An 18,141-nucleotide genomic window follows, 5' to 3' on the forward strand; every position below is an offset into this window, starting at 1 on the left:
TATTATTATTCATTACTGGTAAAATGTATTTTTAAAAAGATAACTCTTACCATGAAACGTTTACAGATGTTGAATGACCTTCGTGTTATGTCTTACTTACGCAGTATGTAAACTAAGTTGAACTATTTAAAAAACAAAAAGTAAGTGTCATCTCAAAATATCATGCACTACACGCTCAATCGTATTTTTCAATCGTGGTGCAGACATTCCAAGTATGTGCAAACCGTTGACAGAATGCATGCTCGCTATTAGAAAATAGTTGTAACATATACTATTGCAACTAGCAATTGTGAAGGTCATTTTATGACATTAAATTTATATATTGCAATTAGGAACGTGAAGTATACTACAGGAAGACAGAGGCCAATACAACTTCCTGATACAAGAATGTTTTCGTACATAGCGTGTTTTTAACAATTATATATAATGAAGATTAAAATCAGAGTCCATTATTGATATAATTAAAAGTGGTTTTCGGGATTTATATAAAGTTTAAACATGTGTTACGTACATTCGACATAAATATAAAGTAATTGAGTTACATATTCGACAAAATTTGCAATGTTGCAACAGAGTATTATACTTTTATTAATTGATTTAACATTAACATTTAGCAACATGCGGAAATTAACATACAAAGTTTAATAACATTCATGTTCAATAAAAATACTCGTATTTTACAATAAAAAATGTTCCGATAACCAGCTGCTTTTGTAGACATCGCTTAAAAAGCAACTTTATTGCCATTAACAATTGTTTTCCTATTCGGATTTAAAACTCGGTAATGTAATGTAAACTTGTTCACGATGACAAAAGTTCGAAAACAATCGTACTAACACTCTGGGAGGCAATACACGGTGCTTTGTCATAATGAAATTCAAATCGGTCTGGTAACATCCTTATATGACCCCCATACAGAATAAATATTCATATAGCTACAAACGTAATTCTGTAAATGCATCATCTTTCATCTGTTAATATTTGGTATTCGTTACGTCAATATCAATCGTCGTAATACGTGCTACATGTATAATGATTTAATAAATTGATATTTATCAAACATGCATTTTCGACATACACGCATGCATTCTAATTTTGCCTTCTATTTTTAGAAAAAAATAAATCCATTAAACAGTAGATAATATTCAAATAAACCATGCGTATTAAGAGTGGTATTGTAACAATGTTGTGTCTTTAGATATGAGAGCCTTATTTAATATTTCCCATTCGAAATATTGCATTGTTAATTAATTCAAAACGCCGCGAGACGCTTCTTTTACTTTTATGAATTATTATCATTGGCTGTACGCAATTAATCATCAGAAGTTTTGAATTTTATAAACGGTATCAAGCAGATTATGGAAAACATTAAACGCTTTAAAATAGACGCTTAATTAAAATAAAAAAAATCGACGCTGATTTGTTTAAGTACCTAATTATCGCTTGCGGATATCAGGTGTTCAGTGGTTGAACTATTATTTTGTAAAAGAACGCACGTAATGCAGTTTTATGAATTAGTCGTTGGATTTTATGATGCAGTTAAGATTGATGTTGATGACATTCAAGTAACACGCATTCCATGAAAACGCATTCTGGTGCAGTGTTAAAGGTTTTATAAAAATCTTAAAATCGTGGTTATTGAAAGTTTGGCCTCGTAATAATAAAATACTTTACTTTACTTCCCAAAATAATAACATCGCTTTTCCTTAGATATGTTGAAGTGTTTGCTTTTATTTAACTTATAATTATCGCATTCGTGCCTGAAACACAACCACATGACGATGTGTCAAAGAGCAGTGGCAGTTTTATGGTAAGAACTTATTTCCCAAAAATTTTAGCAGCTTAGCTATGAAGATTCATTATTATATCTCTTATTGAAGTTAAAATCTATGCATGAAAAATTAGAAGGGCAATATTATTGAAATTATGACCGCATGAGTTATGTTTCTGTCACATTGCACTTCCAGTCATTAAGAGATATCTGCCATTGAAATGTTTTTTTAGTTTGCAGATATGCAAAAAATGTCAACGATAAAATTCAACTGTCATACATTTATGAAGTGCAATAACTATAAAACCGCTAGTTTGTTCGATAGTGACTGTCGACTTTGATTTTCTAAATACGTACTTATCGAGAAAATATATGTTAAAAAGTGTTGTGTTGATAATTTGTGCACATTGGGGACCAGATAAAATTATATATATATATATATATATATATATATATATATATATATATATATATATATATATATATATATATATATATATATATAGTCAATAGTTACTTTCATATTTACGGAATACGCTATTTACCTGCACAAATTATTGTTCTTTAGTTTGTGTGCATGACAGAATTAAAAAAAACAACGAAACTACAAGTCCCTGTGTCAGGAAATTCTGCCATTACTAATTTCATTGTCAGGACTAATAATGAATCCTCCTCAGAAAGTGCACTAAGTGAAAGTGTCCATGACGTTTCCTGTGATCCTGAAAGTCCCCACTCACCAACGAAGCGATTCAAGCAGCGTTCTAGTGGGTTCGACAGTAGTTGGAAACAAGATATTCCATGGGTCAAATAAGTTGAAGGAGGTAAGAATATATCTACTTATCTAAACTTTTCAAGAAAAAGTTTTTAGCAAAAACATCACAACATGAAATCGCAAGTGAATAAAAAATTTGAAAAAGTAATTGGAACAGTTTTTTAAACTGATGATTTGTTGTATTAAAGATATGACATTAAATACATTATTACATTTCAAAGTATATCTTAATGTAACTTTATAAACAGGTTAGAAACTATAGACCAAAAAAGTTGTTCGAAAACTAAACACCCTTTTGTAGGTATGATGTGCGCTTTGTGCGTTCGTCACATGTGCACACCAGCGCGTGCAACAGTTGGTTCCGCTCCGTGGGTAGATGTGCCTTGATGACGTGCCTTCCATCTGTCTACAAAAGCTTGGAACGTGAGGCAGAAGAATAAAAGATTCAAGGGCAGCTGGCCTATCCAAGTTCTCCCAGAACTACCAGTTTGTCTTTAGGTTTCACATGATGTGTGACGTGCTACCACATTTATCAGACCTATCAAAGGCCATTAAGGTATATTAACAAAATAAAAAATGAACATGTATTTAATTCAGTGTTAACTATATTTCTTATGTTTTAAGTTCTGTTTATTTTGTTATATACAATTCTGTGTATTTCCGGCAAAAGGTACAATCTACACTTGTATCAAGCCTCTGTTCCGTGGAACTCTTGCAGTCCTTCAATGCCTCTTGAATACCCCAGGGGAACACTTCCAATCACTGGCAATCAGCCCCCGAAAGAGTGGCTCTTGTCCATGCCGAGGGCTTTTGCATCACTGTACCTATTGCAGAGCAGGTCCAGCAGTTCATTGACACGGTATGTGTATGCTGGTCTAGGAATATGGTTGGACATTATACTAAATTATTATCTTAATACAATATGCCGATTTCATTTAAATAGTCACGGATAGGGTAATTCATTTAACAAAAAGCTTGTAAGAAATTAGTTTTGCCATTTTATCAGATTTATACATTCAAGCATTCAATGTCAACTGAGCTATGAAACCGACTCGAGGAACATTGCTTGTAAAAAGAATATTAATCTTGAACGTCGATTCGTTTCTGCGAAATGCAAATCACGGCCAAACTCTATAAGGCAGTCGGTACATCTGGTTGTCTGCATGCTCCTGATCAACGCATGGTGAATACCAATAGGTTAACTCCTGGTGATATTCCTACCAGAAAGCGATCATGTTGTGGCAGACAAATCCATCATAAGCACGTTTTGACATTTGCAAGTTTCAAATTTTATTAGCGCACAGTTTCACTTATCCAATGAGAAAAAGCTCATTCCATGTTATTTCATGTAAACAAGTGTTCGTATATATATTTTTTTTTAATGATTCATTTTACTTAATTATTAAGCAATTTAAAGTGATCGATGTATGAATATAAGTGTTAGACATTAATAATTAATCTATATTTTTAAACACGCTTTTGCTTTGGTGTTAATTATAATGAATCGTTTTAGTATACATACAAAACACGTGGCACTGAAAAAATCTTTTTCAAGTAAGAACTTTTCAGATGAAAATATTTTTTTGTTAAACATATTATAGTCAACGACTGTGTGATTATAGTACAATTAATAAAACACATGTACTCCTTTTACAGTTATGATCTGTAAACTAGAGCAACGCGAGTGTAAGTGACAAACGATTGACTTATTGGCGTACTAGTTTATGTTGTTACCCAAAAACTCTGAAAAAGACCTCACCACAGTGTTAGGAAAAACATATTGGGGTCGTTTGAAAAATCAGAGTTCCTCTTGAACACGAAATTTAGGTGGGTGTTAAAGTGTGGTATATAGAGGGTTTACAAGCAGTTTTAGTTATTTTATTCGTAATGATTTAGTGTGTACCACAGCATAAACCAATTCGAAGTCGCCCGATGTATCTATTGAGGAAATATCGCTGGTGTTTGATCAGTTGATATAATATAAAATAATTCATACCTGGTCATTCTTGTACAAATGTCTTTATTGAAACACCCCTATTATAACTGGAAAACACTACATAAATAACACTAGCAACACATTTTAAAAGATGGTGTGCTTTAATTGAAAAACAATTTGATATAAATTATCAACAAGGGGTATAATAATTATTAGACAGGTATGGCAGTTAATTCATTAAAATGGCGCCTTAATAATACAATATGGTATTATGTTCCTGTCAGCTAAATTATCACTTTCAAAACGATAAGAACATGTAGCCATCAAGTCATAACAAATATAATTATGTAAATATGGTAGAAAAAGCAATATGGTAGTTACTGTAAAAAAAAAAGAATTATTTAATGGGAAATTAGTATGATTTTCAATCAATTCACACTTGATCATTACAAACAACCACAAGCATTAGGTGCTCAACTTGGCACGTAATTATATTTCGCCGTTGTCATGTTGACTTCTTGTGACCGATAAGCAAATTAATGACATGTAACCTACCTGAATCTCAAGTATTTAATCGATGTGGCCTATTGGTTTATATATTCAATTGATCTTTTCATCGAACGCTTCAGGTTTGACTTCCGTTATAATGTTCATTATTGTTAATTGTTCAATAGTTCACTATATTTAATCTTGTATCATACTTTTGGTGAATGGCTTTACGATCATATTTACAGTATGATTTAATTATATAAAAAACAAGACATACATTGATATAGACAACATTTGTGATATTCATAAATTGTCTTTTGTGCATTTATTGAAAATTCTTAAAAGAAACATTATACAAAAGAAAAATAAACAGTATGATATATTTTCAATAAATAACAACATAGTTTGGAACAAATTAAAATGATGCCAGTCGAACCTCGAACGCCAGCAAAGGCTAACCAGCAACTAAACTAAAATAATGTTTCCTTTCAATATGATGCAACTTGAAAACACTGCTGTATAGAAAACAATTACATCATATCTCATTTAACTCATTTAAATCGCCAATGTTCTACAAGATATACGCAGTAAGTCTTAGTAAATAATGGATTGAATATTCGTGACATTATTCATGATTTGAAAATTGAGAACAACTGCCCTAATTAAAGCGAACTTAGAAAAAGAATGATGGTTAGCGCACATTTATAAAATAAAATCATTCCGTAACAATTGCATCATACTAATAGAATTGATCAATTAACGTTTAAATTCATTAAATGTGCACGTTCTGTGAATAAGATTGCTGACACGCATTTGTGCGAAATGCAACTTCATTAACCTCAGAAAATGATAATCGGTTAAAGTTCCATGACTGCATGCCTAACGAATGTGTGTATCGTTATGTTAATTTCTACAAGGGAAACAAAACAAAGTATGAAAACAGTTCCATTGAATATCTGACGGTTGTGCTCCTGTTTTGCACATGTTACGCAACTACTGAATGGCCGAGAGTGCAATTATTTTCTGATTCTTGGGAAACAATACCGTTGAAACAAAAAAAATATTAATAGTTAAGTTTTGCTTACGATGTGCGACTTAAGAGTGCATGTAGTTAACATTTAACATATTGATAATAGCATCACAATGCCTTCCTGTTAATATACAACACACATTGGTAGTACAAAACTGAAATAAGAATGTTCGCATGATACGCGTTTAGTATAGTGAGAAAATTTTAAAAAAGCGCATGTGTTTCTGTATAAGCACAAACATCTAATAAAAGAGACTTGATTAGATTAATATGCAAAGCAATATATACATGTATATTGAAAGATTCTTATTTTTAAAACCATTCTAAAATAAAACGAAAAACTGAAACTTCTTTTTAATTACATTTTTAATTGTCAAGTAAAGTATTTAATGATAGCATTATATTCTTTCAGAGATAAATCCCAATCGTTGATTTCCTTGACCTCTCGGAAAGATGTGTAGTTTTTGAAAGACACATTATTTGCAAGTTTAAAAAACATGTATACACGGCGTATAGTTTAATTTTTTTATTGAGCAAGGGCTCATGGATTCGCAAGCAATCATTGGTAAAGAAATGTTTCGGGGTTCAGAATTTGAGAAATTCGGTTTCTTTATTCTATTTAAAGTTCATATGGTTAATTTTCATATATTTGGACCTTTGTGAACCTTTTATAGGGGAAACCTCGAAAACATTTATGAGAGGCATCTTCATTCTGTATTCCGGCATTAGTTATTTGTATAAGAAATAGTTGCACATTTGCATTGGACAGACACTTGCATATCAACGCTGATGTGTGGTCAATTATTTAAATATTGTTTTAATTATAACACCTGGTCATTTTGTACCATTATATGTAATTGAAACACACCTATTTTGAACTGAAAACGATAAATGCATACCAATCACAACATTGGGTATTAATGTGATTTACAATTCTTGATGAAATACAACGAGCTACAATCATAAGGTGCTCAAAACGCTCTACTTGAAAAATATGTGAAAAGGTTGGCTAAACTACTATATTATACCTCACATAAATATTGGATCTGGCACGGGTTGTCATATCATACCATATTTTGTGAAACGAGTTCTGGAATTTTGTTAGTAAGCGAGCCTTCGGCGAGCTTAATAACGCATTTCCTTGACGAGTTTAATAAAATATGGTATGAAATGACAACAAGTGTCAGCTCTTTTTTATCACATGCTTTTAAATGAGCAAATTAAATAAATATTTACGCAATCATAATGATAAATCCCGAATGATGTTTACATTTCGTGACGTCCTTTGACGTGGCAACGTCATTTCAGCAAAATAACAATATGCGATCGGTCAATCGAACGAAAATAAGCCAATTAAAACGCTTAAAAGTATATTACACATGTGTAAGATAAAAATATTCGTAATGGTTGTATTACATTGGAAACAGGGTATGGCATGTGACAAATTCATGTTTTCTTTGCGTATATAAACGTCGCAGGCCCGTTATTTTGAACAGTGCCCTGTAAAGATGCGCGCGCATCTAGTCAGCGGGCGCTATGACGAAATAGCTCCCGTTGACTAGATGCGCGCGTATTTAATAGTGCCACAGTGCCCGCTAGAATGTTAGTTATTTGTAACATTTGTTACAATTTGTCCGTGTCCAACTTTCGCAGCGAGACTCGCGCACAACAATAATAAGGTACATATTATTAATAGTAACTGATAAATGTTGATGGAATTTATATTGTGTTATTTATTTGTATTTCTATTGACATTTATCTGTACAAAAATGTTCGGTATAATATAAAAAATAGAAAACCTCACTTCAGGCACAATGGCAAAATAGTGACCAGCCAGGCAGCCCAAAATAGTATATGGACCTCAGCCTTCGGCTTTGGTCCAAATACTATTTGAGGCTGCCTGGCTGGTCACTTTTCTGCCGTAGGGCCCTCGGTGAGGTTTTTTATTTATTAAATGAGATATGTCGAGCAAACATTTAATATTGTGTTTCGTTATTTCAGCTATTTATCAGCAAATTATCATATATTATGATAACGTGTTTGCACTTCATCACTATGTTTTAATCAATTTTGCATTAGCACGGGAATGGAGATTAATTTAGATAAAACTGAAGTTATTGTTTTTAGAAATGGCGGACCTTTAAGAAATTACGAGCGCTGGACATATCGGGGTACGAAAATAAATACCACTTCCGCTTATAAATACATGGAATTATTGTTTACACCCAAATTATCATTGAACGCGGCGCAAGAAAAACTGAGTTCACAAGCTCAGAAAAGCAATTTTCTCAATTTATAGTTATAAAGGGACTTTTGGAAACTTCCCTATTAAAGAACTCTTTTTACTTTTTGATAGCATGGGAAGGCCAATATTGTGTTGCAGCTCACAGATATGGGGATATGAATACATAAATGCCATTGAAACTGTCCAAAATAAATTTTGTAAACGTATTTTTTGCATGTAAAGAAAAATACTAATACATGTATCGCCCTTGGCGAATGTGGCCGACTATCCATATCTGTTACATATGTTGTTAATTGCATTAAATATTGGTATAAACGGTTAATGATGCCTAATAAAAGATTTCCTTAACAATGCTATAAAATGTTAATATCAATAGATAACGCCGGGCGTACTTGCTGGGCAACACATGTTAAATCTTTAATATTTAGATATGGTTTCGGATTCGTCTGGATCTCTCAGGATGTTGGCAACGTAGACTTATTTATGTGTAATTTTCGTCAGTGTATAATTGATTGCGTCACACAAAATTGGCACAGTGACATTAACAATGCATCTAAAGGTAACCATTATAAGAATTATAAATCTCTACTTAACACCGAAAGATATTTGCAGTTGGAAATTCCGCTAAAATATCAGATTGCCTTTGCCAAGTTAAGATGCTCCAATCACAAATTAACTATTGAAATTGGTAGGCAGTTGCATCTTGCATATAATTTGAGAATTTGTAATTTTTAATTTAACGTGAAACATTTATCTATTATTGATTGTGAATACCAAACGTTTTTTCAATGTAGTAAATATGACGTTTTCCGAAGAGAATTTCTATATAACTGGTATATGGGTGGAAATTCTGTACATGACTTTTATAATCTGATGAGCAAAACAAATATTGACACACTATTGAAATTGTGTTTGTATGTGTATCATCTTTTGAACAAAATTGAATTAGCTGATATATTTTAATGTAACATTAACACAATTTAATTTGTTGACATATTTTAGTATTAAGATGATGTGTTCGCAACTACAAACATGTGTAATATTTTGTTATAAATACTGTGTATTTAGGGCCAACGGCCTTTATTTACTTAATAAACTGAGTTGAGTTGAGTTGAGTTGAGTCCATTTTATCGCATACTGTCAAGTATGGATACCTTTACACGGAAAAAATATGTTATTTGAAAAACTTCGATGTATTCCCCGTTGGCATTGCGACTGATAATGAATGACTTTAAATACGTCTTTTTGTAATAGTTCAAATAGGCAAAATGTATGTTTAACCATTTGGTCAGGTTTGAATACCGTCACCGATTTTTTTTATAGTTTAATCATGCAATATCGATTTCAAAATATTATCAAAATATTAATGGATACTATTCGATCGGATTTACATAATGTTTTATATGAAAACGTGCATACAAGGGTAAACAGGCATTTGTTTTGATAATCAAATGTGTATGCCTGTGTAAAAAAACTCAAACTTTGTGACTCGAAACCAGAAGTTAGATCAGTCTTACGAGTAACTATCCCACTATACTCTCTGCTTTCCGTGCAGCTAGAAAACACAGCTAGATTGAAAATCAATGCCTTCGTACCTAATCAAACTTGTAACCGCTCTACCCGATACACGCAGTGCGGCATCAAGGAATCTGAAAAGCTTGTCGATAATGTGAATAACGGATACAGCCACGTTTACATTATCCGTGCTTTGAGAGTTGAGAACAAGTTACCATAATAAAGGCGAACAAATCAGAAAATAATGATATTCAGCTCAGTTCCAATCATAAAAGGACTCTGTTACCAGTTCGCCATTTTAAAGGACTCAATCGATGTACTTTGAAATTCATTAAGTGTGCATATTCTGTGAATGAAATTAATTATTTACAAGCTTTCGTTTGTATGGCAAATTAACTAAACCAGAAATGCACTTTAGATCAATTTGCATGATGAAAGTGCATTGCGGTATATTATTTTCTACAATAGAACAAAGTCATAAATCACGAAAACAATTGACTATGATTACATGAATCCGAAAGCTTCCTCTGCAGCTTACCATATATTACGCAAACACTGAATGACCGAGAGTGAAATTAGCCTCGATGATTTTGCAAACATTATTTCTTCTACCTTGTTCACAAGGTTTCGCTATAGCGGACTAATGACGACTGCGCTTTTTGGCCTTAGGTTTGAATGTTTGAACTCAGTAAATTTATTTGGAAAAAAAGTTCTCAAAAATTGGAATGAACTTTGTACTGCATGTATTGAGTGTTCAAAAGGTTTAACTTAAGCCATATAAGAAGAACTGAGCTGCCTCGTATATGCCAAGTTTTTCTACGGAAATGTAACATCATCGAAAAAGATTATTAGAACATGTGTTTTGACCACATGTTCCGCGACCATTAGGAAAGAAGGTAATTTCAAGACCGTTCATACGTTGTTGTTGTTGTCTAACTCGGGCGAGACTTCATCTAGATATATTTTATGACCAAGTGTAAGGGCGATTCGACGGTCAATGTTGCTTAGAGAGGCCGCGTTCGACAAACAACGGACAAAAGGTGATCACAAACGTTCAATGTGAATTTATGTGCTCAACTAAAACCATGGGAGACTGGGCCAGAGTATGACTCTGGTTAACAGCGATGCTCGCTTCATAAATTGAAATAAAAATACAATGACAGGAGTAATTATATAGCTTATGGACCTCCCTTGTTCGGGTTATATCTTACGATTTATTAAGTTTAAACCATATTTTTTTCATTTCAGTATATGCTTTGGACATGTAATCAAGCATCCGCAAGGGATGGACGGACCACCCAAAACCAGTGAATCCACCTTAACACTTCGTTATCTGGGGGCATATGGATACAATATTGCATCCATTGTATTCAATTACGATCTTAATGAACCATGTTTATTTTAAACATAAAAATATCACCGAAGTCTAGAAAACAAATATAAGAGTATGCAGGCCATTCATTTCAAATTATACATAAATTTTTGACATGTCAAATAAACAAAAAATCTTGGCACAAGGGATCTTGCTAGTGAAAGATATATCAATGATAGAAGTCGCTTCTTTTAGGTTTTTGCTAAAACTTTAAAGAAAATGTTTAAAAGCCATTCCTTTAAGTCTGCTTTCCGCTCCCGATCAATTGAAAATAAATCCCACTCAATGATCCCTTTATAATTGACCTTTTAGAAGCCATGTTCGTGTGGCAGATTTATTTTTGATTATATTGATCTTTAGATTAAAAGTTAAAATAGTTAATATCGTAAATAGTAAAATGTAACATATATAAAAGCTATTTGACGACATGTGATACAAAAATCGTTGGCTTTTCAAGAAAAAATATGCTTCAATATAAATTTCTTTAAATGCAAACGAGAAAGCATTTTTAATTATTTAGAAAAACTATTCTTAACAAACAAACAAACGTTTTATCACTCACACGCAATTAATGTTTTTCCGTTAATTAATTTGAAATAAGTTTGAATATTAACTAATAATATCATAAATCAATTAAAAACATACACTCACCTACCAATTGCAATACTTGTACAAGAGCCACACACCTTTCAGTAACGAACCAGGAATTACTAGGTACAAAGTTGCAAGCGAAGGAACTATGATGTGCTTCGAAAAACAAAATACAACGTGAAATGGGCCAATGACACTGATACGCCCGCTGTATGTTACTGTACACAGAAATAGGTTCCGGTATTGTGTAACAGACGTTAGGTAAACAATTAACATACCCTGTTTCTAACAGTCATATAATATACTTTTCATTTAAGGCTTTTTTGATAATTGTGACATTGACCTTAAAACAAGCATCATAGTAGTTGAATACAAGATGTCGTCTTAATGTTTTAAGACATTTTGCCAATACACTAGGAAGAAATAGAACCGAAATTTAAAATTAATATCTATTATTACTGCTTCTATAATAATGACTAACTTCAAGAATCCAATGCTATCTTGAAATGGATGCAAGCAACAGGATTATTACACTAGACAAGAAGTCTTCATATGGTAATAGTTTTCACAATTTATGTCAAAATAATATAATGCACATCAAAGTTATGAGTCGAACACAAGAATGGACATTCTGTATACATATATAAAATATGCGAAATCTCCAAATGTCTATTTTGATGTTGACCGAAAGCAGGCAAAGTGGTATTGCATAAGACACATTGTCTTTATTTGATGATAAGTTGGGTCTATTCTTGAAAACTCATTAAGCACGACAAACGTTATGGCCTGGCACAAAATATTAACTTTAAAGTAACATTACTATTCAAAATCAACGCAAATTTCGTACAATTGTTCGTAAAATAAACTTTACCAATTAAAAATCAGTGTTCCTTATGGCAATTGCCGAAATTTCAACGTCAGATGTGGTCTGGTAAAATAGATGTTTGTAGATACAAAATGCTCGTTTTTATTATTGTTTTGCATATCTATTCATACGACACATGAACACTCCAATGATGTTCGTGTGTCGTATGAATAGATATATTCGCGGGAATTAATTGTGGCCACAAATAAATAAAAACGAGCATTTTGTATCTACAAAAATCTATGTAATCATACCAAATCTAGCGTTGAAATTTTGGCTATTGCTATAAGGAACACTGATTGTTAAGGTGTTAACTTTATTTTACGAAATACTTAGTGAAATTGTCGTTGATTTTGAGCGTTATAGAGACTTGATGTTTCTGTATATTGATCATATTCACATCTTATGCAGAGCAATAGACATTTGATAAAATGTGTAAGGGGTTAGCCGAGGAATATATATGCTAGATTTTTAGTCGGCCCAAAAACAAACACAGAACATTGCCGGTAATTAAAAAAGCATCTGCATAGCAAATAAATATGATACATTTATATGACAGTTTATGTATAAAACAGGTATCAGTAGGTAATTAACGTTCCAGGACCATTTAAAACGGGCATGGAAGTACATAGAAACAATTTTAAAACACAATACATGCTGAACGAGCATAAATGTGTTAAAGTATATAATATATATAAACGTTGCAAACGTGTTTTTAACTCCAATCACCTGTCGGATGGCGACTTGACATTCCCGCTGGATGGCAGTAAATATTTTGCGGTTAACGGATTCGTTTTGTGTTGGACGGCGACATGATGGCGGTGGTGGACGACGGCATCGATGTGGCGCTGTGCATCGCCTTGCAGCTGCTGAGGACTGCATTTCGACGGTGTAGGCAGTGGTTCGCTATGCAATTTTATTTAACGGTGGTTCGCCTTCGGATGTCGCCTGTGCAGCTTTGGGAGTTGAAAGCCTAGTTGTTGTAAATGATATTTTTAATAATCCACTGTACAGTTGTGTCAAGTTGTTGCTGCGACGTTCTCGTATTTCTTGAGTGGCATTCGGACCTCAGAGCTTAACGCCGCGTTGTACATTAATCGGCTCACCTCCTTTGTGCGTCAAATCGTAGATGAAGACGATCCCTGATAAGGGGCAGTCGTTTCGATCCTGATGCACCGAAGTTTGTATGTAGATGCCAATTTCTACGGAATCCGGATAGTGCCATCTATAACATCGTATTTCGCTTTGAGTATCGCGAAAAATATCGTGTCTCGCGTTTAAAGGGCGACACATAAAACACGAAGCGATACACGATACACGAATGACACACGATATTTTGCGCGATACTCAAAACGACACGCGATATTTACGGCGATATGTCGCCTTTTGGGCTACCTACACAAGGGCGATATTTCGTGGTACATTCTCGCGCGTCGCTTCGTGTATCGCGCATAATTTCGTTTGTCGCTTTGTGTGTCTCACAAAATTTATTGTGTCGCTTTGAGTAATGCGCATAATATCGTGAGTCGCTTCGTGTGTCGCGCAAAATATCGTGTATCGCTTCGTGTGTCGTGTATCGCCCTTGATGAAAGAAGGGCGAGATTATAGATGGCAATATCCGGCTTCCGTACATTTCTGTAGTTTGTGCATGCATTTAAACGTGGATGGGGCATAAAAAGATCTACCAAAACGAGTGTTATGTTATTAGATATATCACAGAAAGGGCACGTGCCCTGCATGATTTAACGTCTTGCGATTGGTGCATGAGCAATATAACGCTCGATACAATTGTATTATGAAACAGGTCTGCACAACTATTTGAGGAATCTGTTCAAGTAACTGAATACATGTCGTGAGTATAGGCAAGTAATTTATGATGCCAACGTAAATGAGGGTATATAAACGAAATATTTATAAAAGTATGTCCAATACAGCATTATCATAACCGTACCAAGTTAATTTATTGTTCGGATGCTTACCATGCAAATAAGGTAATCGGGAATGTCGCACTGGCTGTATCAAGGAGCATGTCGCTGCTTCTTTTTCTAATGTCAATGCCTCCGAAGTTTTATTATCGCACCGAGGTAACATGAGCGATTCAAAGAATGTGACACTCGGCGACAGTTCTCTCACGTGACGGCACAATGCGCGTACCACGCCTATTTCGATTGGACTTCTGCCTTCAATGCTGTTTGCCACCGTCTGAAATAAATGTATTAAAACTTAAACATTATGATGCAGAGACAAAATCCGCCATATTTGTACGACATGCGAACAATATTTAAAAAAAAAAGATAACCGATCAACCAAAGATTTCACATAATATCAATTTAGGCTCAATAAACAGTTGCTGGCAAGTTTATGGTTAATTTCGAAGTTTTAGTAGTGGAACTTTGTTAAGCGATATTCAAGGCTTAAATTGAAATATTTAATAAGAAAATAACAATTCAACTTGATCTAAGCAAGATTAAATGGGGAAAAAACAATTAACCAGACGTGGTGCCTTGGCGTAGTGGATATGGTGTCCGCCTATCGACCGGAAGATTACGGGTTCGATACTCACTGTGGGAGGATCATTCAGAGACACCATGTACTGGTACTAGTCTCAGGAAACGTACTCGATAGAGTTTCAAATAAGCCATAGTGAAATCGATGTAAAATTAATAGGTTTAATCTAACGAGACTTTGTTATGTACAAAAGGGAAGCATGATTAGGCTGAAAAGCTGATCAAAAAGTAGGTCATGGTGAATGTTTGTCCATAAAGACCCTGGACACGTATTATATAGTAGACATATAGGTATGGAGTAGTTGAACGCAAACTCTAAACCCTCTAGACAAATTCAGAATGCTTTTGTTTGGATGTTGGTCGAATGTGCCGGACCGCGCATTTAAAATACCTTATGAAGGATTAACTTAAGATTCATGAACTTCTTTGTCTTGCAGTCATAACGCACGTAGATTAATAATACAGCTTGGCAATATCAAAGGATATTGTGTTGCCTTTATTCAGTTAATTGCGCTTTAAGAGTGAGAACACAATTTAAAAAGTTCAGCAATTACTCGACGTTCCTCCATGGCCAATCGTTATTTCGCATCATCATTGAATTTTAAATCATGAGAACACGAAGACTGGATTCGGAAATTCGAGATCACGTTAAAAATCTCGATCTCTCATCGTGAGATTGTGCCCTTGCGTATTGTTTTGCGCTTGCTCGCATTGTAATCTCGCAACATTTCATCGTGAGTTCGGATTGCCAATGTTGTAGTTCAACCGGTGTAAAAAACAAAAACAATAAAACGTAAGGCGTATGTGGGAACATGCTTATTCATTCATACACAAGCTACACGTGCACACCAAACTATGAAGCATAATCACATAAATACTAGATAAACAGTGGAGACAACTCTTATGGGATCTAGTATCCAGTATAACAGAGTAACGTCCCTTTAACTATTTCTTGACACTGGAACAGTCTACCATTAATTTCAAGATCTAGATTCCATAACGCGAGATCCTCGTGCGATATCCTGCTATTGCATTATCGCGTCTGAATCTCGTGTCTTTGTATCGTGCTTTTGCGTTCTCGTCCTTGTAATCCAAAGATTGAAAATGCCAAATGACGATGCGAGTTTGTGATATTACGATGTGAAAATGCGGTAATACAAAGCGAAATCACGAGGTTGCGAAGAAATGATGAGTGTTCACAAGATAAATATTACGATGTTATATTGATTAAACATTGAATATGCATGGACGATAACCCGAACACACTTTGCAAGGGCACGAAATTTTTATTTTTATTTCGAAATTCCTCATTGTGATTCCTTGTTAACAAATCCTAATCGAACTTTCGCCCTTGAAATCGATCAGTAAAATCGCTGTAACAGTTCTTCGCTCGATTATCATTTTCAACTCATCTCTTTGTGGAATGTTTTTCCTCAAAACCAGCCCGGACACCAAAATCAATCTTTCAAAAAAAGGAGTTTATATCCCGAAAACTATTGCAACTCTGCATTGCATGGTGTTTATTTTTTTAAGTGATCCCCGATCGTGAAGCTGAGAATGACGCGGTATAACAAGTTACTAAAGTTATCATTTCAATATTTTGTTTAGTCGAAAATAATGTCGACTAAAGAAAGCCAATAACAGTAAAAACTTAACATAGAGAAAAAAGGGACATATATTCTTTATAAATGTTCATAATTCTCAAAAGCACAGTCTGCTTTGTATTCCGCGCACTTGAACAGTGACGTAGCATGTCGCCCTACGCCCATGCCTTTGACTGAACAAGGAAGTGTCTTAAAAATTCAAACTTGTCTTTCTGTAACATGGTTTTGTATGTCTACGGGAGGCGGCGGTTGCGCTGGGTTTCATAGATCGCTCTGTAGCCGTTTTCGAGAGGATACATTTCCGGAAAATTCAGTTTCGGATACAAGTTAATATTGAGTTCTCGGTCCAGTTACCTTAGATGCCGTTACATGTTTGGGCCCCATTCGAATGAAAAATCGCTGTAGAAAATAACCACGTGGTTCTTTCCCGAAGACGTTGCAGAGTTGTGTATGACGTCATTAATCGCTTGCTTTGTGTAGAGGTTAGTAGCTCCCTTGATACGTCCTCCTTCAAACTCATATATATACATGCAGTCTATGGCCGTCAAATGATCAATACGGCCACTGTATGCACCTTCTAGAACACGTGACATTATTTCCGGTGTGATAGAGTTCAGATCTTTGTGCTTTCCTGATATTGTTGGCATCGTGTTACGACGTGAACCGTCGGAGACAAGGCGAGGTTCTGTAGACAAACGCGCCACGGCTGCAATGATGCTCTCAATATACTTCTCCTTCCCTTCTGACGTTTCTGTTGCTTCAGTGGAACCAAATAGCGACGACGTTTTATTGGTGTATCCAGACTTTCAAAGTCTATATGGCGCTTTGTAGGAGTGCATCTTTTTCGCGTATCACGAGTTAGATTTTCGCAAACAACAACGGAATATTCACTTATATAGGGAGGCATATGAGTGATGTTTCTCCTGCAATTGGCAGAAAGATGTGATGTCGCTCGTCTTTGGTCACTGGGCTATATAGATACTGACCTGCTAGGGTTTAAGAACAGGTCAACGCATATTGAGATATTTCGGTTTGATCACTCTTTGCAATTTTTCAAAGAAATTAATTGTCTTAATAATCGTATTAATAATTTCTTTGTCGGGCGAAACGAGATATTAATGAAATAATTTTAAAATGCAAATTTAAACATATATCGAATTAGTAATATTATGAAGTATTTGCCGCTTTGGGATTAAATAAATCGATTGATCGAGATGTTATAATATGTTGTAGTTTTGTCTGTAAACCTGTTACTCGAGATGTTACGGGGAAAACAACGGTATTAAAGTATTGAGCTGCATTTGTTGTTGTTTTTCGAGATAGATGAATAATAATGTAAAACCATGCAATTTTTATAAAAATATATCGGCCAAATACTGTAAATATGGTATGCATCGGCTGGTAAAGTTAACATAAAACTGTCATTTAGTTACACGGAAAATAT

The 18,141-nt window shown here is 34.3% G+C and overlaps 1 long non-coding RNA gene across 1 annotated transcript; it reads left to right on the plus strand.

The window, feature by feature from the left end:
- Positions 1 to 2,345: 2,345 nt before the first annotated feature.
- Positions 2,346 to 12,521, plus strand: LOC127874230 (uncharacterized). Its single transcript, XR_008046722.1, has 4 exons — positions 2,346 to 2,592; positions 2,845 to 3,099; positions 3,262 to 3,402; positions 11,007 to 12,521. It is a non-coding gene; the product is annotated as an uncharacterized LOC127874230 (long non-coding RNA).
- Positions 12,522 to 18,141: the final 5,620 nt, after the last annotated feature.

Source organism: Dreissena polymorpha, chromosome 3 (assembly GCF_020536995.1).
Source record: "Dreissena polymorpha isolate Duluth1 chromosome 3, UMN_Dpol_1.0, whole genome shotgun sequence".
Classification (NCBI taxonomy): Eukaryota; Metazoa; Mollusca; class Bivalvia; order Myida; family Dreissenidae; genus Dreissena; species Dreissena polymorpha.